This window comes from Equus caballus, chromosome 6 (genome assembly GCF_041296265.1).
Source record: "Equus caballus isolate H_3958 breed thoroughbred chromosome 6, TB-T2T, whole genome shotgun sequence".
NCBI classification, from domain to species: domain Eukaryota; kingdom Metazoa; phylum Chordata; class Mammalia; order Perissodactyla; family Equidae; genus Equus; species Equus caballus.
The window spans coordinates 14,701,320-14,727,195 of record NC_091689.1 but is presented as its reverse complement, the minus strand read 5'-3'; the positions used below and the strand labels follow the sequence as shown (position 1 = coordinate 14,727,195).

At 37.0% G+C, this 25,876-nt stretch overlaps 1 long non-coding RNA gene across 2 annotated transcripts in view; it reads right to left on the bottom strand.

Moving 5' to 3' along the window:
- LOC111773789 (uncharacterized) overlaps positions 1 to 25,876 on the bottom strand; it is a 90,318-nt gene that overhangs the window by 33,010 nt on the left and 31,432 nt on the right. For both annotated transcript variants that reach the window (XR_011440235.1, XR_002808417.2), the window contains exon 3: positions 2,989 to 3,312. This is a non-coding gene — a long non-coding RNA (uncharacterized lncRNA). The remainder of the gene's footprint in view (positions 1 to 2,988; positions 3,313 to 25,876) is intronic.

Sequence of the window (25,876 nt, the reverse complement as noted above, 5' to 3'; positions counted from 1 at the left end):
CATCATACTGTATTTATCTTTTTGTGGCTGGCTTATTTCACTTAACATAATATCCTCAAGGTTCATCTATGTTGTAGTATGTGTCAGAATTTCCTTCTCATTAAGGCTAATATTCCATTGTATGTATGTACCACATTTTGCTTATCTCTTCATCTGTTGATGGACACTTGGGTTACTTCCATCTTTTGGCTATAGTGGGTAATGCTGCTACGCACATGAGTGTACAAATCTCTCTTCAGATCCTATTTTCAGTTATTTTGGATATATACCCATAAGTAGAATTTCTGGATCATATGGTAACTCTATTTTTAATTTTTTGAGGAACCGCCATAATGTTTTACATAGTGGCTACATCTTTTTACATTCCCATCAACAGTAAACAAGGGCTCCAATTTCTTCATATCTTTGCCAAATTTGTTATTTACTATTTTTTGTTTGTTTTGTTTCTGACAACAGCCCTGCTAATGGGTGTGAGATGATATCTCATTGTGGTTTTGACTTGCATTTTGCTAATGGCTAGTGATGTTGAGCATCTTTTCATAATAAGGTTAATTATTTTTTGTTGTTTTTGACTTGTAAGAGTTCTTTATAAATTCTGGATATTAACCACTTATTGGATATATGACATGCAAATGTTTTCTCCCATTTCATAGATTCATCACTCTGTTCATGGTGTCCTTTGGTGCACAGTAGTTTTAAATTTTAATGTAGTCCAATTTATCTATTTTTACTTTTGTTGCCTGTGCTTTGGCCTCATATCCAAGAAATCATTGTCAAATCCAATGTTGTGAAGCTTTTCGCATACATTTTCTTCTAAGAGTTTTATGATTTTAGCTTTCACATTTAGCTCTTTGATCTACTTTGAGTTGATTATTGTATACAGTGTAAGGAATGGTCCAACTTCATTCTTGTGCATGTGGATATCCAGTTTTCCAATACCATTTGTTAGAAAGACTGTCCTTTCCCCATTGAATGGTCTTGGCACTCTTGTGGAAAATCATTTGACCGTATATGTGAGGATTTATTTCTGGGTCCTCTTCTCTATTCCTTTAGTCCGTATGTCTGTCTTTATCCACTACCACATTGTTTTGGTAAACTTAGCCTTGTAGTAAGTTTTGAAATTAGGAAGAGTGAGACCTCCAACTTCGTTCTTTTTTCAAGATTGTTTTGGCTATTTGGGTTCCTTTGATTCCATATGAGTTTTAGCATGGATTTTTCTATTTCTGCAAAAAGCATCACTGGAATGTTACTAGGTATTACATTAAATCTGTAGACCACTTTGGGTAGTGCTGACATTTTAACAATATTAAGTCTTCCAATCCATGAACATGGGATATCTTTCCATTTATTTGTGTTTTCTTTAATTTCTTCAGTAACCTTTTGTAGTTTTCAGTGCACTCATCTTTTGTCTTCTTGGTCAAGTTTAATCCTAAGTATTTTACTATTTCTGAGGCTGTTGTAAATTGAATGGTTTTTTACATTCCCTCTCGGAGTGTTCATTGTTAGTGTATAGAAATATGCTGATTTTGCTGTTTGACAACTGTTAATTCTAATTTAACTCATTGCTTCGGAAAACAGGTATGGAATTTTAGTATCCATTTTGGGAATTAATAGTTTGCCTGAAGAGGAATCTACAACTTCAGCATTTTGAGTTCAAGGTGCTTTCACTCACATATGTGACTCAGCACCTAATTTATTGAAGTCAGTTCTTGACTTAAGGACTTTCTCTGTACCATCTTGCTCTCACTCCCAGGAGAGTGGACATGCCTGTCCTTCTTGGTAATGGGAAAGAGAGAGACAAGGTTAGTCTCATCTTGTGGGGCCAATTCCCTGAGATAGTAATAGTGTCATTGCTACTGATGGGAAACTTGTTTCATATGAGCAAATTAGAATTTACTTAGTTGTTACAAACATGGTTTTGACGTTAGAAAAATTTGGTTTTACTCTAGCTCCAAGATTTACTAGCTGTGAAAATTTTCTGATTTTCTTACTAAACCTCAATATTCATATTTTTAAAAAATGGCGAAAATACTAATACCTACCTTCTAAAGTTATTATGTGCATGAATCAGAGAATATATGTGAACTACTCAACAGAAGAACAAGCATGTAGAATACAATGCATTGTATAAATTGCTATCATGTTTGTCAGCTGATCAAAGACCAGGCAACACAGTGAATCTAGTGTTTAGCGCTAGAGTTTTTCAACTTTGCTATTACCAAATGCAATAGAAAAAAATACTAATCTCAATGGGAAAATACAGCAGTGCTAGTGATTTTCTTGTGGGGTGGTGGAAAGAATTTGCACCAAAAGGCAGGATCAGATAGTCATATTTCCTAGTCTTGTCTTTTTATTTGAAAGTTGGTTGACAAAGATTAGTCTGTGGCAAGGGGGCTCATCAAGGATAGCATATGTGTATCAGAGGATAGAATGTGATGTGTGGTGTAGAATTCATAATCTACAATGATTAGAAATTCAGATGCCAAATTTCAGAAACTGGCTCCATTCCAACACTCCTGAATGTGTGCCTGAATCCAAATAGCATCGTTAAAGAGAAAAGAACAGCAAAACTGTGAAATATGCAGTTTAATGAACTTCTCAAATATAAGACCTCAAAAAATCAGCTCTATATGAAATAGATAAATATGTGCTAAATGAAATTCTATCTTCCAACACTCTGAAAGCCACTTGTCCAGAAGTCCTCCTACACCAAATATGCTTGGGATTTTCTTAGCAAATGTGTATCACTTTAGATGAAAATAGTTGAAATGAAAACAAGTGGGTAAAAAAGGAGAATTAGAGAAGTGAACAGATGGTATGTAAGTATAATGATGATCCAATTGCACCATATTATAAATGAGCTATCACAGAATCTCAGGGGAGCTTCTGGCCAAACACTTGAACATAATGGAGAAAAGCCCTACTTGTTTCTCTCCTTTTTTTTTCTTTCACAATTTAAGAAAATTGCAAACAAATGAAGCAACTTACCAGAAAGTGTAACCTGGATCATTTTCTCCTACAACACATATCCTTCTTAACGTCCTCCATTGGAAATTGAAAAAGGCCAGGTAGCATTTGGTCAGAATGAGACGTCTAAATACTGTTGCCTTGGATCTTATGGCATAAAGGGCTGATCATTAAACGGGCCTTGAGAACCCAGCACTTTCCCTTTCTTTGTCTCCCAGGGAAGCCACGCATTTCATCTCCCTCTGTTGCCGTATGGTTTTCTGGCATCTTTTCTAATTTCCTCAAATTGTTGGTGGAAATTGCTTCAAATCACTTTGTTATCTCTCTCAGATGTTTTCGCTGAACCTGAAAGAGATGTGTCATCTGCAATCATTTAACAGTTTTTAAAAGCACTTGTGTTAGAACTTCACAACATAATTTTACATTCAGTTTAAGCCCTCTCAACTAAGTTGAACAACTGGTAGAGATGTTTGCAAGGGCCCAAAGATTATTTTATTATTCTGAACATCAAATTAATTCAGTTTGGCAAATATTTCCACACCATTTACAGTAAGCTTAGAACTGAATTAGGAGAAGGTCTCCAGATTCTTGAGGAGCACTGGAATTTCCATGCATAGAGAATTCTGTTGAGCCTAAATAGTTTACACTAATTGTATTAAAAGGGGACATTAGTGACTGTTCACAGCTGAATCCTTAGTTTTAAGAATTGGCACAATTCAAATGCTTATAATATTAAATGATGAATTTTGGGGATTACTATACAAAAGAATTTTCAACCTCAGCATGATTGATCTTATGGTTTAGATAATTCTTTATTGACGTTGGAGAAACAGTACACATATTAAGCAGTTAAGTCAATAACAGTCCTAAGAAGAAGAAAATTCAGTGCTAAGCCGGACACACTAAACATACTATGAAACTTCAGAAGAGATCCTTAAGTCAGTTGATGTGCTTTCTTCCTTGGAGGACATCTGATAGCACTACCAGTTTGCTCTCAGAACTCACATGTTGTAAGTAATTTTCTTTCTCACAAAATTTTCATCAATCGTTTTCAGTATTATGCATTGACTAACAATTACCTCTCAGATGGTAGAGAATACTTAGAAAAATCATGGTACTAGTGCTTCTAGTCAAATTTTCTATTTGTTGTGTGATATCTTACTCATTCTTAATTCTCTGCCTTTGCTATTTTTTTTCCGGAAATTCTAAATTGAGAATTCAAGTAAAGTAAATTGTAAGTAGCACATATGATACCTTTTCTTGGATTGGAAATTATAAAGTCAAATGTCTAATGTCAAAGGAGACACCCTATGGAATCTAGAGTTTGCTCTAAGAAAATAGTGGATAATCGTTGATATCACTGACTTTCCATCACCATGATTATGTATCATTCACTCATTTAACATCCATTAAGGATTTGTTGTCTAACACATTGTCCTTCCCATCCTCCTTGTAATTTGAGGGCAGAATCTCTTTCCCTTGTTAAAGATGGAAACTGCAAGACACTCAATTTCCTGACTCCCTTGAAAGTAGGGCATATGATGCAATTATGATTCTCTGAAAGGAAGACCGCAAGAGCTGGTGGATATAAGTTTTCTGGGAAGGATTTGACTCCATGGTGAAAAAGAAACTGTTAGAAGTAGCTCTGCTTCTATTTGGCCATGGATATGTAAGGATATAATGCCTGGAGCTGTGGCAGTCATCTTGGGGTGATGAGGGGACACCACAGGATGATAGCAACACTCTATGAATGACAGAAGTGAAAAATGAACAGCCTAAGGTCCTTGGTAACATGGCTGAGTGCCTGAATTCTTTAATCCTCTATCTGTCTGCCATCATACTTCTCATTAGGGAAGATTATAAATATTCTTACAGGAAAAGCCTCTTTTAGCCTCTATTTTCTGTGAATTTCATCTAAAAAATTCCCAGGTAATATTTTATGCTATGTTGAAGACACTATGCTAAGAAATGTGTGGAATTAAAAACCAACCAAAAAAAAAAAGAATGACAAATCCTATCCTCAAGAAATGCATTTTGACATGATTGGGGATATTCTGTTTCTAGAATTAATGTTATGTCTTCACAATAACCCTCAACCTGGAGCAGACACAGATAATGGAGAAAGTTGGACACAGAGATAACCAAGAAGGGAAGACAACATGAAGAGACACAGAGAAAAGACAGCTATCTAGAAGCCAAAGAGGGAGACCTGGCACAGATCCTTCTCTCACAGCCTCAAAAGGAACCAACACTGCTGGCACTTTGACTTTGGACTTCTGGCCTCCAGAACCGTCAATGAATTCCTGTTGTTCAAGCCCTCCTCTTTGTGGTTCTTTGTTACAGCAGCTCTAGCAAACTAATGCACTGTCTAAAGTCCTCATTTCTTTTCTGAACCTACTCTTTCAATAGTTTTACCCATCCTAGCAATCCTTCCAACTCCATCCCTCCAAAGCTCTGGCAGAAAACTTTGGCATCATTCTTGACGGCTTCTTCTCTCCTACTCTACATCTAATCGTTTGGCACATTCTTTTGGCTCTACTCTCAAAGTTACTAAAATCTCCCTGTTTCTCACTGCCTCCACAGCCACTAGCCAGTCAACGTCACTGCTCTCTTCCTATTTGATTATAGCAAAAACTGTAGAGCTGGTGTCTTTTGACCTCATTGCAGTCTCTTTCTATCAGAGCAAGCAGACTGATCCTGTTAAAATATAAGATGGGTCATATCACGACCCTATTCAAAACCTCCAATGGCTTCCATATGACTCTAGTAAAAATCCAAGTTACTGAGTTACTGACAGTGCCCTACATGACCTTGCCCCATTATCTCTTTTAATTTTCTCTTATTATGCTTTCACTCGGTTAATGCCATAGTGGCATGCTGGTTGTTCTTTGAGCTTCCGGGCATTCTCCTTTGAACTTGCAGTTCTTCTGCTTGAATAATTATTTCCTCCAGATATTTGCTTGATTCACTTCTTCTCCTCCCTTAGATAATTCATTTCAGAAGATCTAATTTTCCTAATGAGATCTTCCCTGACTACCTATTTAAATAAGTAAATGTTCCTCTCTCTAAAACTTAGACATAAGCCACTCCTTTCCTGCATTATTTGTTTCCATAGCATTTGTTGCCATTATCATATTACATATATTTTTCCTTTCTTTTCTGATTGATGTCTATCTCCCTAACTATAATGCAATCTTTATACAGTGGGGATCTTTGTCTACTCTGCTTGCTGCTCCATGTCTAGTTTCTAGAGTAGTGCCTAAGAAATATAGACGCTCAAAAAATATTTGTGCAATAAAATACGCAAGTGAACAAGAGCTCACTTTACCACCATGTATTACAAAACTAGGAATTCCAAGGGATTTGGAATCATCAAAAAGTTCTTATGCGTTGTAGCATGTTACTCTTAGCTTTGAAAATTAAAATTCCTTGCAGTGTGTGTATAATGTTTTAATGCCAGTGAATAAATAATTAAGTGCTTACTATGAGTAAATTTCTGCAATATAGGCTCATAACACCAAATTTAAGATGGCATATATATTAGAGGTTTAGTAAAGTTTTGTTTAGGGAGTGAAACCAAAAATGCTATGCTTCATTACCTTCAATATCACGCTCCATGACTATCTAGGTGACTAAGATAAGTGAATATTATTGCTGTTTTTATTTGTCTTCTTTATTTAAGACTAGTTCCTTGGGCCATGGATTTAAAAGTTATCTGAGTAAAGAGTAAATAGTTTTCAATCTTTCTTGACTCAAATAGCAGGCCTAACTTTTGTTGCTACATAGTTTTAGTTTTATCTCACTGGGGAAGGTAAAAACTAAATTTGTTTATATTTTTAGATTCTTACAATAAAAGAATTTGTTTGAGACCCTCTGAACATGAATAAAAATCTCTATCTTCCATTGATTTCTAGCAAACACATTATATAGAAATATTTAACATATCAACTGTAAACATTTTGTAGGAGGCAGCATATGCATCTTTTTCACCTGTCTTATGCTCGATATAGATTTAGGCTCTGCGATTTTTTTTTTCCAGGAAGATTAACCCTGACCTAACATCTGCTGCCAATCCTCCTCTTTTTGCTGAGGAAGACTGGCCCTGAGCTAACATCTGTGCCCATCTTCCTCTACTTTTTACGTGGGACGCCTGGCACAGTACGGCTTGACAAGTGACGCATAGGTCCGCACCCCGGATCTGAACCAGCAAATCCCAGAATGTGCGAACTTAACTGCTGTGCCACCTGGCTGGCCTCTAGGCTCTGTGATTGTAAGCCCTGTCAATTACCTGAATCAGCCATCAGAGGACATTTCCTGAGAAATTCTGAGCATGCTCATAAACTCAGGTTAATTTACACCCAACAAACACAGGTGGTTTTTAGTCTTTTTTTTTTTTTTTTGAGGATATTCATGGTTAGGAAATCTATGAAGGCCTCCTTTCACTCCTGAGTTTAAATCATGCCTTTAAAAAAATCTATATCTATCTTAGGTCATTCTGCCAAAGGTAAATTTATTTTCTTTTATTTAGTCCTTAGTGGATATGGGTAGGCAATGTCACAAGGAGAAAAAAAAGTAGTTCAAGGTTATACGTAAGACACAAAAGCACAGTTTTAAATTACGGATTTCTGGCAAATAATAGCCAAAGAGATTCTTGCTGAGATCCTGAACGAAAAATATTACAACTCTTTTTTGAGTAAATCTATATAGTCTTAAAGGAAGGAGCTTTGAGAATGTCTCTCTTCTCTCTCTCTCTCTTTAACATGCAGTTTTAAGGCTGTGCCTTTTATGTGATAATTAGTAATGCAAGGGAACTATTTCCCTTAATTCTTTCTACAAGCTATTCATTGCCAGACCAATCATCTTAAAACACAGTTGCCCTAAAACCTTCAATAACTCCCCATTGCTGATATAATGCAATCCAAACTTCTTAGTTCGACACTTCTGAGTGTCTTAGGTCAGATCCCCTAGAAGTGAAGATGAGATAAAGATTCTTGTGCAAGGAAACGATTAAAGAGATTTTCTCAGCAGAAACCTGCAAGGAAGAGAAGGAAACAGGAAAGGGCAAAGGAAGAAGCTAAGCAAAGACATGGTTTCAGCTGACAACCAGTTTTAGCCTGATCCCAGGGGGAGCTCTGGAGTATAAATGGCACCAACCAGTTTTTCCACCCTGAGGCAAGGAGACTACCTTTTGTGCCCTTGTATTAGTTGCTGCAGGCCACCACCAAGCCTGCTGATCCTCGGCATCTCTAGCTGAGGCAGCTTCCTTCTGCCATGGGCAATTTCCCAGAGAATGGTATGGCCGTGAGCCTTTATCCCCACCATTCATGGCAGCTGGGGCATGGGTGCAACTCCCTGGTAGGGTCTAGTACCCAGGCTCCTGGGATCTGACTTCAGTCTTAGATACCATCTTCATCTTTTGTTTACATTTTCCTCTGCTGCTTCTTTAAACATTACATCCCCTCCTCCTGCTTTGTAGCGGTAAGTTTTAAAGATCTACCACTTCTTTAACCTTCCCTCAGGGACCTGGACAATGGTTCACAATAAGATTCTCTAGATAACTGGTAAATCAGAACAACATTTATTAAATTATGTATGCATCTGGGTTAGATCCTCTCGGCTGTGTATCTGATAGCTATTCCCATCTCCCTTCTTCCTTGTGAACGAGACCCATGCACCGTTAATAGAGGCTAGAAATACTGGGTACTCCCTTTCGCAGCCTCCCCTGTTACCATAACATGAGTGTGTGACCTAATCAAGGCCAGGAGATTTAAGAAGTCTTATGGGAGGAGAGACTTTTACACCCTCCTGGCTGCTTTTGGACAACATCATGTAAAATACTGGACTTAGAGTCAAGAGAAGGAGATTCTAAGCTTGACATTGTCTTAGAAAGAAGTATGTGACCTTGGAAGAGGGTTATGGGTTACTAGGTAATCATTAAGGTCAATTCTATTTTTAAATGTCTGCCATTACCTTAAAGATATTTGAAAATAATTTCCTGGATGCAAAGACTTTTTGGTAGATATAAGTTTGCTGTGTGTATATTTTTTGGTTTCCCCAGGGCAATGACATAATTATGTATTAAACATAATTAACTGGATATCTCAAGAGATAGAAGATAGAAAACCAACTACTCCAGAGGAACGTAGGATAAAAAGCGAGATGGAGGCATGGTTACAGGACTCGTGATTTTTCTGTCACTTTAGAAAGAGGTGCTTCATTCCCACTTGGCTTGAAGTTTTCTTTACAAAGCCCTAGTTAATGTAGAACTTGGTGGGGTGTGGACTTAAGAAGAGGGGTCTTTTGGTGCTCCTGTGTCCCATCTGACTTGGCCAGCAACTCCGACTTTCACACTGGCTCCCAAGATATAATTTTGTACCAGGCAGGATTGTCTTACATAAGTTGAATTCTTGCCTTTCCCCCAAATCCCTTCAGAAAGAATATCTGAAGGATGGGCCAAGGGTTTCTTTTCCTCTCAAATACATAATTATTTATGCTTTATTTGTAATCACACTGAAAATCTAATTTTTGGAGATTTGATGCCTGCATTGTGGCTGTATAAGTGACAAATGACCACAAACATAGAAGCTTAACATCCATTTATGACCTCACAGTTTCTGTGGGTCAGAAGCTCGAGCACAGGTTGCTCTGCCGGTTTTCTGCTCAGAGGATCAGAACATGGCAATGGTCCCTTTTGAGGCTCTAGAGGGAAATTCATTTCCAGGGTCATTCAGGTTGTTGATTGAATTCAGTGCCATATGGTTATAAGACTAAGGTCCCTGTTTCCTCACTGGTAAAGGTTGTTCTCAGCTTCTGGAGGTCACTGGTGTTTGAGAGGCTTGTGGCCTCCTTCAAGCCAGCAGTGGAGAATTAGAAGTCCTTTTCTCGTTTCTAATTTCTCTGGCTCCCCTTTTGTCTCATCTCTCCTGCCCTCCTCTTGCATCATCTCTCTTCTGACTCCAGCCAGAGGAATTTTTCTGCTTTCAATAATTCATGTGATTAGATTGGGCTCACATGGATGGATAGTCCAGGGTAATCTCCCTATCTTAAGATTCATAGCCTTAGTTACATCTACAAAGTCCCTTCACCAAAGTACCTAGACTAGGATTGATAACCAGGAAATGGGGATTTTGGGTGACATCCCTTTATAATTCTACCTGCCACAGCTGCAGAGTTTGGAATTTAATTCAATGCAAATTTTAATGCTTATACATGCATCTGAAATTGTGTCATTCTTCTTCCTCACTGATTCATTCATTTACTCTTTTAGTAATTATTTCTGGAAAGCTTATTTATTATTTGTCACGCACTGCTCTAGGCACAGAGAATACAACGAGTGGGACTAGACCCGTGTTATCCAATATGTAGCCTCTAACCACATAGATGGCTATTGCAAACTTGAAATGTGGCTAATCAGACTGAGAAATTGAATTTTTAATTTTATATGATTGTAATTAATTCAAATTTAAATTGCCTTGTATGACAGCACCATTTTGACAACACAGATATAGAACATTTCAATGATAGCAGAAAGTTCTATTGACAGTGTTGTGCTAGACAGATGAAGTCCTTATATTCCAGTGGGGAGTCGACAAACTTTTTCTATAAAGGGCCAGACAATAAATATTTTAGTCTTTATGGAACAAATGGTTTTTGTTTAACTATTCAACTTTGCCATTACCCCTGAAGGCTGCCATAGACACCCATTACATTCATAAATGAGGGAGCATGGCTCTGTTTTCCAATAAAATTTTATTGTCAAGGATAAGTAATGGGATGGATTTGTCCAGTAGGCTGGAGTTTGCACACCCCAGTTCTTATGGGGGATTCCGTGTTCATTCATCTTCGGAATGTTCCTAGATCTTCTCCACTTTTGCTGTAATCTTCACTTTCCCTGTTAGACCAAGCACTCTAACACCATTTTCTTCAACATTCTATGGGATTTCAGCCTTTATTGTTTTGCTAGGGCCGCCATAACAAAATACCACAGACTGGGTGACTTAAACAACAATTTGTTATCTCAGTTCTGGCGTCCAACATCAAGTTTTCAGAAGGTTTGGTTTTTTGTTGTGCCTCTTTCCTTGTTTCCTTGGCTTGCAGAAAGCCTCTTTCTTGCTGTGTCCTCACACGGTCATTCCTCCAGCGCACTCACCCCTGGTGTCCCTCTGTATGTCCAAATTTCCTCTTATAAAATCACTGGTCAGACTGGTTTAGTGTCCACCCTAATGGTCTGATTTTAACTTCATCACCTCTCTAAAGGTCTTATCTTCAAATACAGTTGCATTCTGAGGTTTTGGGAGTTAAGGTTTCAACAGAGGAATTGTGGGGGACCCAATTCAGCACCTAACAAGCCTTAAGTTTTAATAGAGTGCTTTTCAAACTTGGCCAAAATTAGGGCCACTTGAGAGCTTAAAAATATGTGTATATATATATATATCCCTAGATCCCCTTTAAGAGATTCATTGAGTAAATTTGGAGTATGGCCTGGGAATTTAGATTTTTCGAGTTCCTTGGATAAGAATGATGATCAACCAGGCTGGGAAGTCCTATTCTATCATGTATCCAAATGCTGCATATTAAGAAATCCAGACTGGCATGTGTGATGCACCGTATGTGACTCTTCAAAGACCTGGTGTTTGCATCTCTACGCACCAATTGCAAAAATCAATTCAGTTCAAAGTAATTTTTCTCAAGCTTTTTCCTGACCTATGACACTTTGGAGCAAGCCAGGCATACTTGGGAAAGGACTAATTCTTCCAGGGGTGGTGCAAGTACTCCAGGATGAAGCCAGTTCAGTCTAGCTGCTTTTCTGCAAGTGATGCTGCTCATGTGCATGAAAATGATACTGATGAGGACTCAGATAAATACATCTAGCCTATATGCTTCTAAAAAGAGGAAAAAAACTTCTAAAATTATAATGTTCCCTTGACTCAGAGCCTCATTAAAAATTATGAATAGTTGAAATCCTTAGCAAGCTCTAGAGAGCCCAAGACAAGGTGGCCTCAAGCGGCCTGTTCTACTTCACTTCCTGCCATCCTTGGGTAGGATTGCTGTTACAGCCACCGGCACGTCTCCCTATGCTCACACACATGCTTTCCTCTCTATGGAAGGTTGCTTCTCTTACTTTATGCTTTTTGAAAATTGCCTCTATGGTTTAGTGTCTTCTTTACATCCCTATGTAAAATTATTTATCATCTCTGTTTCTTACTATTCATCCTTTAATATTGTACACTTTCTGTTTATATAGTTACGCTACTTGGCAGATCAAAGATGTCATCTACTACCCCTTACCTCCACATCCATTGTAAACACTGATGATCTTTTATGTCACTCTCTCCTGCTTGGCCTATGGGTGGACTCACATCTCAATTTAGGAAAGTATTTTAGGCAGACATCACTAACTGACGACTAAGTTTGGGAGATTAAAAATGCTTGCCATTTGGGCATTGAACTGACTCTTAAGCGTAGAGATTGACAGTCAAAGCTTGACAAATATTAATTGAAGTAATGGAATCTTGACTTAAAAGAGGGTAAATGGAGCTTTTTTAAAAAATTGAACTTTTTGTTTTGAGAAAATTGCAGATTCATATGCAGTTATAAGAAATAATACAGAGAGATTCCTCATACTCTTTATCCAATTTCTCCCACTAGTAACATCTTGCAAAACTATGGCACAATATCACAACCAAGATATTGACATCGATACAGTTAAGATACAGAACATTTCCATCACCCCAAGAATCCCTCACGTTGCCCTTTCATAGCCACTTCCACCTTCCTCCTATCTCTACCCCTTCCTTAAACTGTACCAACCACTAATCTGCTCTCTCTTTCTATGTTTGTCATTTCAAGAATGTTATATAAATGGAATCCCACTCTATGTCATTTGAGTTTGGCTCTTTTCTCTCAGTGTGATTCTCTGGAGATTCATTCAGGTTGTTTGTGTCTAGAAAGTTTATTCTTTTTTGTTTGTGGGTAGTATTCTATGGTATGGCTGTACCACAGTTTGTTTAACCATTCACCCACTGAAGGACATATGAATTGTTCCCAGTTTTGGGGATATTATGAATAAAGCTGCTATAAACATTTGTGTACAGAATTTGTATAAATATATGTCTTCATTTCTCTGGGATAAATGCCAAAAAGTGCAATTTGCTGGGTCATAAAGTAGTCGCATGGTAGATTTTTAAGAAACTGCTAAAGTATTTTCCAGATGGCTGTATCATTTTACATTCCCACCAAGAGTGTATGAAGAATGTAGTTTCCCCACATTCTTCCTGGTATTTGATAGGGTCAATATTTTAAATCTTAGCCATTCTGATAGGTGTGTACTGATATCTCATTGTTGTTCTAATTTTCATTTTTCCTAATGAATACTGATATTGAAAATCTTTTCATATGCTTATTTGCAATGTGTATATCCTCTTCAGTGAAATGTCTCTTCAGGTGTTTAACCATTTTCTAATTGGATTGTTTGGTTTCTTTTGTTGTTGAGTTCTGAGGGTTCCTTATGTATTCTAGATGCTGTGGTTATCTAGGTTTGTGGTTTCCAAATATTTTCTCCCACTCTGTAGCTTGTCTTTCGATCCTCTTAATAGGGTCTTTTACAAGGCAAATCTAGTCATATAGGGGAATTTCCTTAGCTTGATAAAGAGTATCTACAAAAACCTTATAGCTAACCTTATACAGTGAAACCATCTGGGCCTGGAGAATTGTCTTTTAGGGACTTTTAAGTTATAAATATAATTTTCTTAATAGTTATAAGAATTATTAAAATTACCTTTTTCATAGGGGGCGAGTTGCGGCTGTTATTGTTTTTTTTGAGAAAGTGACCTGTTTCTTCTAAATTTTCTAATTCATGTGTATAGAGTTATTTGCAGTATTCCTTCAGTATCCTGCAAGGTTGTGGTTATATCTTTGGTTTAATTTTCGATGTATCTTTTTTTTTCTTTGTCAGTCTTACTAGAGATTTGGCAATTTTATTGACCTTTTCAAAGAACCACCTTTTGTTTCACTGATTTTCTTTATTGTTTTTCTGTTTTCAATTTTATTGATTTCAATTCTTTATTATTTTCTTCCTTTTCTTTGTTCTTGGTTTTTTCTGATTTATATATAGTGTTTTCAAGGTAGCTCTTTTTTTTAAATTAATTAATTAATTAATTAATTTTGAGGAAGATTAGCCCTGAGCTAACTACTGCCAATCTTCCTCTTTTTGCTGAGGGAGACTGGCCCTGAGCTAACATCCATGCCCATCTTCCTCTACTTTATACGTGGGACGCCTACCGCAGCATGGCTTTTGCCAAACGGTGCCATGTCTGCACCCAGGATCCCAACCGGGGAACCCGGGGTCGCCAAAAAGTGGAACGTGCGAACTTAACCACTGTGCCACCGGGCCGGCCCCACAATGTAGCTCTTTATATAACTTTTATAATGGTTGTTGTTGGTATTACTTTGTATATATATACATACAAGTAACTGTACATACATATATATAGTTATATCATATATATATGTATATAACATCACATTCTATTGGTGTCATCACATTACCAGCTCAAGTGAAAATAGAAACCTGACCTCATCCTTTTACCCTCTCCTATTTATAATGAAATTGTCATGAATGTTTCCTTTACATACATGTGGAAACACGTCCCACAGTGTTATCATTTTTGCTCCAATCATGAAACTTAATTTAGACAATTCTCACTATTTCAGCATGCATTTGACTCAAATTGGCAGACTTAGTCATCCTTTGGAGAAGCTATCTTCATCAATAAAGCACCCTTTTTAGCTGGCCACATCTACCAGATCAGTTAGTGATCACTGGGAGACAGAGAGTCCAGGCAGAGTCTCTTAACGTCTGGGAAAACTTGATGTTATCTTGACACATAGAATTTCAAGACAGCTTACTTTTAAATTTTTATTTATTTGTATAGCATTTCACAAGCTAAGTAACAGACAAAAGGAAACGGGAGGTGTATTTACTCAGTTCGTGATTTTTAAATTAACATTTCTCGAAAACTCTGTCTGGACAATAGTTTCAAAATATGTTCCTAGGAATAAGGCAAAAGAAGGATTCCATGATCAGATTAATTTGGAAATATACAAAGTTAAGCAAGACTTTTACTCAGAATGTTTTATGTTGTGCTACATAGTAAGAAGAATGTACAGCATATGTATTTAAACCATAGGGCCTAAACAGATTTAATCTAATTAAGCCATTTATTTTCTAAATGTATTTGACCATAACACCCTGTTCTCTTTATGGAATATGTCATATGGTCAGTAGTACCCAGATTACACTCTGGGAAACCCTGTAAGCCTTAGTTTGAGAATAGGTGAGTTGGAAAAATTTTTCGTTGTTTACTCTGGGGAGTTAAAAAAGATACATGCACACAAATAATTATTTTACATACAAAAATATGGTTAATAGTCTAACGGGACAAAATTCATAGAAAAGAGAGTTTTTTGGTTTTAAAACAAAGGGAATAAGAAAAAAATTACTAGGAGGAGATGGCACTTGAGTTGAAATTTGTGAGGGTGGCATATGGAAAAAATTATATTACAAAGAAGTTCATAGGTGATAAACGTGATTAGTTCAAATTGGACAGAATGTGAAAAAGTTATGGGAGGCATATTTTACAAAGTTCTTTTGGTTGCAATTCAGAGACCCTACCTACTAGTTCACACTTTTCTTTTTGTTTTCTTGAGGAAGATTAGCCCTGAGCTAACTACTACCAGTCCTCCTCTTTTTGCTGAGGAAGCCTGGTCCTGAGCTAACATCTGTGCCCATCTTCCTCTACTTTGTATGTGGGACACCTACCACAGCGTGGCGTGCCAAGCAGTGCCATGTCCACACCCGGGATCTGAACCGGCGAACCCCAGGCCTCTGAGAATCGGAACATGTGAACTTAACCGCTGCACCATCGGACCAGCCCCTACACTTTTGAACTTCCATAAGCAATGGGGAACAATGGAAGCACTTTGAAGATATATGGATCATGTGCAGAGTCATGTTTCAAGAGCATAAATCTAGCCATTGAGTACAGAATGAACTGAAAGAGTATTAAAAAAAAGGATTAAAAAACAGAAGAAGAAGAATAAATTATGAGTCTGTTGGCAAGTTTTGGAGACATACAATTAGGAATGAATTGAAGTATGGAGCAAGGGTGGTGAGGGTGGAAATATATATCTTTCTTATCCCATAACAAGGTTTATGTGGATAGATGTTAATTATAATTCATATTCTCTTTCAGCCGTCATTTTAACTTAAGTTATATGTTCTCCTTTCACAAATTAGAAAACTCAGAGCTTTGTAGGTAAAGCTCAAATTTAACCCTTCAGTCCTGTCTTCCATCGGACCTCTTCCTTTCTAGTTATTGTACTTTTCACTTTCCTCTAAACTACTCCAAATCCTGAGCTTTCCCCATTCCTCTAAACTTGGTGTATTTTTTTTCATTTTTCTACAGCACCTATCACATTCTAACACAAAATATGTTTTACTTATTTATTTCCTCTGTTGTCTGTCTCCTCTATTAGAATGTAAGTTCTACAGGTAAATATCATATGTGCTCAATAGAGGTTTGTTAAATGCATGCATGCATGCATGAATGAATGAATGAATGAATGAATAGATTAGCTGCAAAGCTGGAACTACATTGTGATACTCAATATTTCCAGAGCGTGCTTCTCTGGCATTCTCTTTTATATACCTAATAAGGTGATAAACAATTAACTTGGAGGATAGAATATGCTATTGATACTTGCAAACTACAAAACCGCTATTGCATGGAAAGTAATTATATCAGAATTTGAGGCATTCACCTCAATTAGAATCTCTAGTGATACTATAAGAACAAAGTTGAGTTAAATTGTGCAATCAAATAGATCCTTCACTGCTAATCAGTCACTTGTTACATATTGACAAGGGGAATCCCGGGAGGGTCACTGAAAACAGATGATCTTCAGGTTTTAGGTCGTACCTAGGAAGATGTCCTCTACAAATGTGTGGTCGTGTGACTGTGCCTTGGTGAGCAAACAGGCAGTGTGGGACCAGATTTTGGCTTACTCGAAGGAAACAAAGGAAACCAGCCATATGGTGTTATTTCAAGGATGTCAGGAACAACTTTGTATGAGCTCCCAAATACTTTTCCTACCTACTTGTTGCTGGTTTTACTAGGAAACCAGCAAAAGAACTTTCATTCTACAAACACTTTGTGGCTTAAAATACAATTTCTTTGGAAAAAGTTGAATTCTGATTTGAGTCCATTAAAATACAAATGATAGCAATTTTTTTCCTGAAAGGATATTTTGATGTGGAGATAGCAGTGCAGAGGTGCTGCAGGCCTGATGATGGGGAAAATGAGAATGCCAGAACAGGTGTCTAAATACAAAGAAGGAATTGAGTACATTCCATGAAACATCTATTTCCATTGCAATATTAGTGAGTTCAGGTTTTCTGTGTGTGGGAAGGGAGATTTACAATGCATAGCCCCTTTTTCTGGTCATCCACAAAGTTGGTGGGTAGAACCTTTTGTCTCATATTGTTTACAGAATAAAATATTTTGATCTTAAGTATAGGTGGGTAAGCCCCCATATAAACCAAGCACATTTCCCAAGGTTCTTTGGACCTGGAATGAGACTGGATTCTATTTGTTCCAGACAAACCCTAGAATGGAGGGTAAGAGAGCATCAGCTCCCATTATTAACTACTTAACTAATTTCATAGCTTAAGGAAGCAGTTTCTTATGCCTGAGATTATTAATGTCTCCATATATGAATCAATGGGATAAGCTGGTCTCTAATCGTCCTTCCATTTCTGAGATATTAGGACCTCTTTATTTTTGTCAGCTCATGAGCAAAACAGATAAAACTTGAGATTAGTGGACAAGGCTTCTGAAGGAGCTGTGAGGGACAATTTTATTTAAATGCATCCAAGTCTGAAGCTGTGCTATATTGTGTAACAATTATCCTTCTTGGGCTTCAGGTTCCTCTTCTGCTAAATGAAGGTATTGGGTTATAGATTCTATTTCTTTCTGATAAAATATTCTATGTTTCCATAGTTCTGATATCAATATCAGGTGTTATAGTTGAGATAAGTTATGTAGTGATTTGGTACAATGAGGAAATGGAGCTAACATTAATTAACATGGTCTTTCCATTTAGTAAAAGAACAGCTACTTAAGATCTTTCTTATATTCCTTTATAATCTATTCAAGAGGGTAAGAAAATATCCAATTGAAAATTTACAATCAACAGGAAGCCTTTATATAAGAGAAGTAGGCTGAAAAGTCGCTTTTATAATTCAAAGTCGTACTGTACACCTTGAACTTAATATATAACGATTTCTTTTTCATCTAGAAATGTAGGCAGATCTTCTGAAAGATATTTGAATTGCATAGGTTTTTGGAAGTCATTTTATGGAAGGAAATTCAAGGTAGACATATATGTGTATCTTAAATCATTCATTTATCTGAGCATTCTCACAAATATTTTTCTAATCCATTTTATTCTAGAAAAATTGAAGAGGTATCCTTTTTATTCCTTCCCTCTCTCTTTCACTTTGACTAGATTTACAATTCTCCTTAAATCACTTTGTTACCATGAAACAAAGACGGCTCTGTCATTGTATTTTCCAACATTTCAACTTTGAATTCTTGTGGATTCTACTTGTAAAGGTTACATTTCAACTCTGTCATGTTCAACCTCGATTTATTAAGTAGCAAATTCTTTTCTCCTAGCCAAGCTCCTGGTTTCCAATTCCTTTATCCTTTATTAGATTATTTCCTTGCATTTTGTTTTGTTCATCCACCTACTGTAGAAGAAATAACCTCCAGTCAGCAGATTTTCTCAGGATTTGTGAAAAGAGAGTTGATGATCTAAGTGTTTGCTTGCCATGACATGGGTGGGGCAGTGATGAGGAGAGTGTGTCAAAATGCAAAGTTTTCTTGTCATCAAATTTGATAGATCTAAAACCAGGATACTGAAATGTATGAAATAGCAATATCTGGCTTTCAGTGCAGGTATAAAAATGAAATAAAAGACTTTCTATTAGATTCCCAGAAAATATGAGTTACCACTGATGTGTCTATAATTGCAATGCTGTGCAGCACAGCACAATGGAAAACTTTATTGCTCTGTGTCCCTCCAACTCCCATTTGCATCTGTTTGCTGGATGAACCTGCTGGCGGTAATCAAACATGTACAGATCTTGGCTGGCTGAGGCTTTGCTGAAGGCCCTTTATGACAACGTGCTTTGTTGTTTATTTAGGGGTGTTTTTCTGTTTTCCTAAAAGGAGATATTTTCAAAGAAAAGGAGCAAAGGGGCAACGTGCCATTCAGAAGTGGTCTTATATTAGGCAAGTTCTGTGCCAACTCCCAGGAAAGTCACAGGTGCGTTCCACCTGAGACAATGAAATCATGTGCTTGGGGGTATGAGTAGGTAACCGGTTGGAATGCATCCATCAGGAAGACTCATGTGCATCAGCTCCATCATGATGGTATTTTTCAAATACATAAATCAGGTTACTAAGTGCCACCTTAAATTTAAAAAAAGCTAAAGACTAAACCGGTTGACCCAATGGGAGATGAGAAGCTTTATAATCTTCATGACTTCTAATAGTATAAAAATATTGTCTACAAAAAAGACAGCCATTTTCTGGCTGGTTTTTTTTTCAATGCATTCTCTCCTCCAGCTGTTCCCAGAAGTTAGCTGATCTTGGCTTGTTTCACTCTGCCTTTCAAGAACAGAGAGGCCAAGCCATTTGTTAAATTGATACTAGTTTTACACAAATTGAGTACTCATGTTAGATTTGGGGAAGGTCTGTCTAGTCCTCATCAATAAAAGAGACTTTTGTTTCTGCAAAAAGCAACTTTCTTTTTCTCAAAATAATAGCACCTTAAATATTTTAATTCCTTTATAATATAAAGCTCAGTTTCACATGTTCTCTCATTTAAGCAAAAAACACTCAGGAACTTTAGTTATTAAGTACATTTCAAAATGTTGTTAATTATTGTTATTATCTTATTTTATATATTTTCTGTAAAGTCAGCTGAAAACTGTGAAGGGATGAAACGGCAACAAATTAAAAAAAATAAAAATAAATATTGTCTATGTAGTGGTAATGAAATAGTCACGATTAGGACTCGGATTCTTTGTTGCTTAATTCAGCTGCTTCTTCCTATTAGAAAGATGATCACAATCAGTCTCTCACAACAGTTTTCATTCTATGACTTGTTAGGCTCTACCATAATTATCAGAATAGATGTTTACATTGCTTTCAGAGTTAAGCATTTCTATTACTATTAAAAAGTTAGGGTGGGGAAGCTGACTGGCTCACTCCTTGGGCACAAAAGGAGAATGGGCAGCTTTTCAAGGTGCGTGTTTTCCTCAGTCATGGATTCTTCCACTAATTCCGGAGGGATTAAATTTGACCTGTTTTCAAGATAGTGCTCTTTGTGCTTAAGACTCAGAGACATAAAGAATCATTGTTTCTACTCTTGATTGACTAATAATACTAACATTAATTGTAATAAACTGTTGTATTTATACGTGGTTGGTAGTGCATAGATGGTGGTTAAAGCTTTGTGGTGGATGAAGTCAATTAGATAAATCATGTAAAATGAGAAGGATAAAAGGCTGAAAGTCAAACTCTGGTAAGTAACAACACTTAAATATCAAATGGAGGAATAAGAGAAAAAACCTAGAAAGAAGTAGGAAATATCAGAAAATAATATAATTGTATCATGAGCATTAAAGTAGGTAAGTGTCTTAGTTTCCTGGGGCTCCCATGTCAAAGTACCATAGACTGAGTATCTTAAAACAAGAGAAATTTATTCTCTCACAGTTTGGAGGCTGCAAGCACAAAATCAAGGTGTCGGAAGAGTCATGCTGTCTTCAAAAGCTCTAAGGGAGGATCCATCCTTGGCTCTTCCAGCTTCTGGGGGCTCCAGGTATTCCCTGGCTTGTGGCTGCCTAACTCCTGTCTCTGCCTCCATCTTGATATGGCCATCTACCCTCTGTGTTTGTATCTTCAGATGGCGTTCTCCTCTGTGAGTGTGTGACTGTGTCCAAATTTCCCTCTTCTTATAAGGACACTAGCCATATTGGATTAGGACCCACTCTAAAGATGTCATCTTTACTTGATTACATCTGAAAAGACTTTTTCCAAATAAGGTCATATGCACTGGTACTGGAAATTATATAATTTAATCTATAACAGTGAGTGTTGCAGGAAGAAGGGAGAGTCAAACATAAAAAACAAAGCTGAGAACAAATCAGGTAAGGACTAAATGTGTCTGCTGGATTTCACGATTAGATGTTAGTTAATAACCTTTTATTTCAGCAGACTCATGAGGAAGATGGGAATAAAGGCAGATCACATAAGGTTGAGAACTGAATGATGTAAGAAAACTCGATGAAGAGGAAAAAGAGAGTAATGACCAAAACGGTATCTAGAGATGAGGAGAGTTTGTGTGTGTGAGTGGGAGTGTGTGTCTGGTGTGCACACGTGCACAAGCACTCATGTGTATATGTGCATTGGGACAGATTTTACTGCTTCCTTCAGCATCCTTATTCCTTCCTATCGGTCTTCATTTCTAGGCAGTAAGGAATCTTTTGACATAACGACAGCTGAATGATGCTCCGAAGTCCATATTTTTGAAAGCCTTTCTGTGAGGATGCAACAGAATGAAGCCCAGACCAAGCTCCAGAATGACTTGATATGGACGATGAGAAAAGCCATGAGATGCTCTGCCCTTCTTGTTTTTGTGGATTGTGGTGCACAGTAGTTGAGTAGAGTTGCCAGAATAAATATAGGATGTGCAGTTAAATTTGAATTTCAAATAAAAAACAAATATTTTTTGTATATTATGCAATATTTGGGATGCATCTAAATTAAGTTTTTCATTGTTTATCTGAAAGTTAAGGGGATGTCTTGTATTTTATTTTTTTGCTAAATTTGGCAATCCAATAGCTGCATGAATACATGTTAATATGAGCAGACAGAAAGGGATAGAGAGAGAGAGAATATGAGTATAAGAGGAGTTCTACAAACAATAGGAAAGGATAAAATCTAGAGCTCATATAGAGGAATTAGCTTGAAAGAGAAGGAACAATTCTTTCACCGAGTCAGGAAGAAAAGAGGTAGATTAATCACAAATATGGTCATGTGTTGGTTAATGATGGGGATATGTTCTGAGAAATGTGTCGTTAGGTGGCTTAGTCGTTATGCGAACATCTTAGAGTGTACTTATACAAACCTAGATGGTATAGCCTACTACATGCCTAGTCTGATGGTACTAATCTTATGGGACCACCGTTGTATATGCCATCCATTGTTGACTGAAATGTTGCTACGTGGCATGTCTATTTTTATCTGAATTAGGAGGGAGAGCCATCTTCTGGAACTGAAGAGGTAGATGTGAAACTAGGGAGGAGGAGCTTGGAGAGAAGAGTGAATATTTGTAATAGTCAATGGGGAGACAATGTCATAGGAGAGTGAAGGAGATAATTGATGATCTAGGAGACCACAAATTGAGTCTCCCTGTTGCACAATTGCCAAGAGAATTGCCAAGCCATCATGTTCCCAAGTCTGGAAGAGAAATTGGTGAGACTGGAAAGGGGAGAGAAGACTGAAGAAGGATAATCTCTCTCTCTCTCTCTCTCTCTCTCTAATGTTTTTCTATGTGTTAGTTTGCAAGTTAGGTAAGGTTCTTTTGTCACTGTGGCAAGACGCCAGCAGAAGCTTCAGACTTCATTCAGTCCCCCAGCAAAAAGGGAATTTCTTATTCCTATTTGCTATAACAGAAGTTTCAGAACTCATGCTCCTTGGTTCTTATTGGCTCTGGTTGACTCTAGTTGACCAATCCTAAATCAGGCATGTAAATTATGTTGACAGAAACATTTGATTGGCTAATCCTCGGGCTGAACTACCTGGATTTGGATCAGGGATCCAGGACAAAAAAACTGGAGAGCCTTATGGTTTAGTGGGCAGATAACATTCATTACATATATGTCCAGAATTTGGTGTGGAGGACTAGGAAGGCAGAAAGTGACATTAGAGGACAGAAAAGCACAAACATAAATTTCAAACTTTGGCCTAAGGTTTACCTTCCTTATATAATTTTCCATGTCCACTTGGCATTCAGCACAATCATAGACAGAACTAAGATTACAAAGGGGAATTCTGATGGACAGCAGTGGTACCTTCTTATTTACAGGTGAAACTGGGCTTAAGTATGTTAGGTTGATAGATGTCTGCCTTAGTCTTCTAGAGCCAGAATTGCATACTAGTTAATAATTATCCTAAAACGTAGTCTTCTGAGTAATAATGGCATGATCTAATTCAATTCAACAATTCAGTTTAACAAGCATCTACTACATGTCTGCTGTGCAAAAGTCACTGTCTTAGAAATTACAGAATATGGTGTGTCGTGTACACAGGTGTTCTCAGAAAATATTATTGAATGAACCTGTTGATATATATGAGGGACAGAATTAGCAAGTTATATGGAATTATTGTAGGAAAAGTTCAATACTAGTAAGGATTTATGTAGATGTTATTGTGTGAATAGTTACCATGAAGATTTAACTTTGAAACCTTTTCTTTTATCTATCAGGATAGTCTAGGTTATACTGCAATGAGGAAAAAACAATCTCCAAACATCAGGGGCAGAAAACATAACAAGTTTGTTTTTTGTTCGTGTTACATGTCCATCTTTCATTGGCAGGGTGCTCTGTTCTATGTGGTCCTCGCTGAGGCTGATGTAGGCTGTGATCATCCAGAATACCAGTCAATGGAAAGACAGGATAAAGAATAACTCAGCACTCTTACGTGCTTCCACCTGGGAATGATACATATCACTTCTCCTCATATGTCAGTGGCCAGAGAAAGTCCTATGGGCTCACTTAACTTCAAGGGGGTGGGAAATGGAGTCATTCCCTGTGCTAGGAAGTAGAGGGAAGCGAGATGGTTGTCAACTGCAGTCTATCTCAATTTCTCAATGGTGGATTAAAATGTTGAGTAACATTAGCTGCTATCACGATGAGAAAATGAGAGATTTTAATAATGATGACCACCATTTATGACCACTAGGTGGTTACTATTGGCTTTACTTTTTACAGATGAGGAAAGTGAGTTGCAGTGGTTATGTAGATTATTCAATGTCACAAGAGCTAATGCAAGGCTATATAAATGATTCACACTGTCCAATTCTAAGAAAGTGCACAAATACCTCAGATCTTATTACTCAAGGAATCTTAGTGCCTAATAAATGTATGTTGATTAACATTCATTGAATAATTAGTGAATGCCTGCCACTGATCTAAACACTTCCTGTGTATTTTCTCATGTAAGTAATAAACATCTACCCCAATTCTCAGTTTGCCCGTTCTTTGATAGATATGTAATGACTTATTTTGTTGCTGTAATCTAATATTTAGCAATAGTCAAGTAGATCAAAAGGAACTCTCAGGGTAGAGAATATGACATAGAAAGAGTTTTAACTTTACATAGAGACTTCACTCTTTACTTCTCCATCTCTCATTTTCTGAACAAATCACTCAGCCTTCTTTGACCTCAGTTTCCTTTTCTACGAAGTGAGTGGATTAGATCAGTGACCTCTATACACCCTAATCATACTATCTGTGGTGGTTTTTCTTTTAGTCACTCTATATCTGTTCAGATTAATACAATGAGGCAGAATTTGAAGGCTCTATCAGCTTTATGAAAGAGGTCTCTGAAGTAAGAAGAAAAAATGACTAAGATAATGGTGAAAATCAGACAAGGATACATTCAGTCCTCAGCAGATATAACAGCTCTAGCAGGGTACTCTTGGCTTGTGTCAGGTTTTGAGAATCTAACTTAACAATGGAATCACCATGATTAATTACAACAAATGGCACTGAATTTTCTCTTGGATGTAAGAGTGTAGACACATAGGCCTACCTGCTTCTCAGCTTGATGCAGCTTCTCCTGCAGCCTCAATTTTTTTGCTTAGCATCAGAATTAATACTGAGCAATGAATCTGAATCAAGTGAGAAACAAACTCAGATGGACTTCAAATAAAAGGCAAAAAAAAATTATCCAGCCATTTCCCCTTCATTTCCAGCTCTTTTGTTCCTTAAAGATTTCTTAGATGTCCTTTGAGCTCACGATTCTTAAGTGGTGACTGAAATCACCTCCTTTTCATGTTCCTACAATATTAAAATGCCACATTTCTAAAATGAAGTGTTATGCCACTGGTATGAAAAGTAGGCTATTTTATACAGTCAAATACAATTTTCTCTCCAAACAATAAGCTTACCACACCAATTTTTCTCAAGTGACAATAAACATACCAAAGAATGACTTCCTTCTCAAAATTTTAAAGTGAAGAGCATTTGCTAAAGAGTCAGTTGTATGATATGAAAAATGCATGCTTCATGTAAAGTAAAGTTGTAATTAGTTCAGTTCATCATAATATTATGTATAAAAGATAGATTTTATCATATAATTCAGCTACAACTAACACCTAAGTCTGCAAACATACAGACTTGAGAAAGACAGGATTACTTGGGATCATCAGTAAATTCTTTCAGGATTCCAGTCAATTAGAACCATAGATCATATCCGAGGAGTAGAAACATCTTAATACGGTTTGAAGGCATCAGTCTGCTCCTTACTAATTCAGATAAGTCAGCTAGATTTTTTGTTAAACAGAACTAACCAATATTTCCATAACATTTTACTGTGTATACCTTTTTTGTCCCTGTAAATTATCTGATATTTACAATAGCACTGAAAAGAGGGTATTATTTTAATGCTGATTTTATGGGAGAGGAAGCTGAAGCTCAGTGTTCCAAGCTCAGGTTGTAGTAGTGAAATCACGATACCAAATCAGGTCTCCAGCCTCCTAAATCAGCACTATATCT